Source organism: Carlito syrichta, unplaced genomic scaffold (genome assembly GCF_000164805.1).
Source record: "Carlito syrichta isolate Samal-C Ts95f unplaced genomic scaffold, Tarsius_syrichta-2.0.1 Scaffold315466, whole genome shotgun sequence".
Lineage (NCBI taxonomy): Eukaryota > Metazoa > Chordata > Mammalia > Primates > Tarsiidae > Carlito > Carlito syrichta.
Genome location: NW_007259562.1, coordinates 666,090 through 669,144, shown reverse-complemented (window position 1 = coordinate 669,144; position 3,055 = coordinate 666,090). Strand labels below are relative to the sequence as shown.

The following is a 3,055-nucleotide window of genomic DNA, read 5'->3' as shown; positions in this document are numbered from 1 at the left end:
AAATGTTAGAATGATACATTAAAAAAAATTGTGTTCAGTCATCTACAGCAGCAGAAAATATGGTAAAATTTGCATTTTAAAAAGTACATTCTAAAAAGATATATTTAAGATTAAGCCAGGTATGGTAGCTCACGCCTGTAATCTCAGGGCTTTGGGTTTGAGACGAGCTTGGGCAACATGGTGAGACCTCGTCTCTACAATAAATTAAAAAATTAGCCGGGCGTGGTGGCACACACCTGTGGGTCCAGCTACTTGGAAGACTGAGGTGGAAGATCACCTGAGCCCAGCGGTTCCAGGCTTCAGTTGCCGTGCGCGTGCCACTGCACTCCAGCCTGGGCAACAGAATAAGACTCCGACTCAGAAAATGAAATAAAGTAGCTACCTGTTATGGCATAGATATTTAAGTTTTATCAGCGTATAATGTAGAAATTCAGCAAATACTCTACTATGGGTTGTGCTCCCAAGAGTGACAAAGATGAATAATGTGCCTTTTTGGCTTTCTAGAAATGTTCAGAACAAGAGAATTGATTAGCAGGTATGCAAATGCCTACCACAGGCATTTGCAGAAGGTGAGGATTATTTTAAAAAGTGCCATGACTTTCGGGTTTTGGCTCGGCGGAGGCTCAGGTGCAACTTTCTTCGGGCGTCCGGAATCCGGGTTCATCCGACACCAGCCGCCTCCACGATGCCGCCCAAGTTTGACCCCAACGAGATCAAAGTCGTGTACCTGAGGTGCACCGGGGGCGAGGTTGGCGCCACGTCTGCGCTGGCCCCCAAGATCGGCCCCCTGGGTCTGTCTCCAAAAAAGGTTGGTGATGACATCGCCAAGGCCACTGGTGACTGGAAAGGTTTTAGGATTACAGTGAAACTGACCATTCAGAACAGACAGGCCCAGATTGAGGTGGTACCTTCTGCCCCCGCCCTGATCATCAAAGCTCTCAAGGAACCACCGAGAGACAGAAAGAAACAGAAGAACATTAAACACAGTGGGAACATCACTTTTGATGAGATTGTCAACATTGCCCGACAAATGCGACGCCGGTCTCTAGCTAGAGAACTCTCTGGAACCATTAAAGAGATCCTGGGGACTGTTCAGTCTGTGGGCTGCAATGTTGATGGCCGCCACCCCCATGACATCATAGATGACATCAACAGTGGCGCGGTGGAAAGCAAAAAGGAAATATATTTCAATAAAAGGCCATTTGACAACTAGAAAAAAAAAAAGTGCCATGAAAGGAATTGAGATAAAAATCCTTGGTGGTAGTTGGAAACTGCCCCCGGGGTGGGGGGTGGGGGGGGAGGCACACCTCATTAAGGGTTACCTGCATAATGAACATTTGTAAACTTTGTACCCCATATCATCAAAATTAAAAATTAAAAAAAAAGACAAAAATCATCTGGGGTCATTTCTAAGATTTACTCTAGCAAGTGGTTGAAAAGACTCCGGAAGAGTGAGTTTGATTTCTTCTGGAGCTACTAAGCGTACCAACTTTGTAACAAACGTGTGCTTTTATAAAGCAGTTCACCCTAAGAAAAGTTCTCATAAAACAGGGTGAAATAGATATGAACTTCAGTATTCGCTCTTTTCTGCCTAATTTCATAAAGCATAATGTGGTGAGTAAAAACTGAAATTTCACATACTACTTACCTGCAATTATATCCAGTAGAAGTTCTGTTTGCTGAGCTAACAGGAAGTCCCTAGCTGGTATACATATTGCCTCGCGTCTATTTCAGGAACTCTTCCTTGGTAAACCAGGATTCCACTCAAATCAAGTTAAATTAGAATCACTGGAGTGAGGCTCAGGCATTGGAATGTTCAAACAGTTCTCCAGGTAATTTTAATGTTCAGCAAGAATTGCCACCCACCGGACTAAATTGCAGCTGGGCCATTCTGGTCTTCCTGAAAACTGATTTATAGTCTCTATTCTGGAAGAATGTTCCAATATTCTTTTGATTAGCTTCCAATCACTGTGTACTTACTATATGCTAAGCACGGTGCCAAGCATTTTTTGTGCATTATCTCATCTAATTTTCACAGCAGACCCCTGAGCTACGTGCGGTTTCTAAGTAACTTGCCCGGGGTTCCTTTGGAGTCCAAGCTCTTAACCCACTGCGGCTCTTCTATGCGTTTCTGAAAGGGAATTGTGGTGCAATTCAGTCTCTCCGCAGCTATAAATAAACGTTATCTGCGGAGAGCGGCCGAGAACAAGCCGCAAGATGACACAGGAGGCAGAACGACACCGCAGGGTGGACAGCGACTTCCCACGTCTCCAGGTCCCCTGAGCCCCCACCACACCTATGCCTCTGGCTTCCAGAGCTCCTTCACTGGGCCTTGTTGCCCAGTTTTAGGGCTAGAATGACCTTTCATGCAAGGGGGAAGAAACCCGGGTGTTTCTCAAACCCTGGCAGCAGTGGCGTCCGCCACCGCTGGAGAAAGGGGAAAGCCTCCTCGCGCCTTCCTCTCCCCCACCCCCATGGCTCGGCAAGAGCAAACGCCAGGTGCCGCCAACTCGCTTCCCTGGGGGGGAGGAGGACCCTCAGGAGGCGGGAGACCCTCGGAGGGAGGAGACCCTTGGGAGGCGGGAGACCCGCGGGCGACCCTGGGGGAGGCCCTCAGGAGGCGGGAGACCCTCGAGGAGAGAGGACCCTAAGGAGGCGGGACACCCTCGGAGGGAGGAGACCTTTAGGAGGCGGGAGACCCTGGGGGGAGGAGACCCTTAGGAGGAGGGAGACCCTCGGGGGGAGAAGACCCATAGGAGGCGGGAGACCCTGGGGGGGACCTTCTGGGGGAGAAGACCCTAAGGAGACGGGAGACTGGGGTGGGGGAGGAACCCTCGGGGAGAGAAGACTCTAAGGAGGCGGGAGACCCTGGGGGGGGACCCTCAGGAGGCGGGAGGCCCTGGGGGGGGAGAAGACCCTCAGGAGGAAGGAGACCCTGGTGGGGGGGAGAAGACCCTAAGAAGGCGGAAGACCCTGGCGGGAGGAGACCCTAAGGAGGCAGGAGACCCTCAGGAGGCGGGAGACCCTCGGAGGGAGGAGACCCTTGGGAGGCGGG

At 50.4% G+C, this 3,055-nt stretch overlaps 1 pseudogene across 1 annotated transcript; it reads left to right on the top strand.

The window, feature by feature from the left end:
* The first annotated feature begins 602 nt into the window (after positions 1–602).
* On the top strand, positions 603–1,224 carry LOC103275438 (annotated as a pseudogene). Its single transcript, XR_002481260.1, has one exon. The product of XR_002481260.1 is annotated as a 60S ribosomal protein L12 pseudogene (transcript).
* Positions 1,225–3,055: the final 1,831 nt, after the last annotated feature.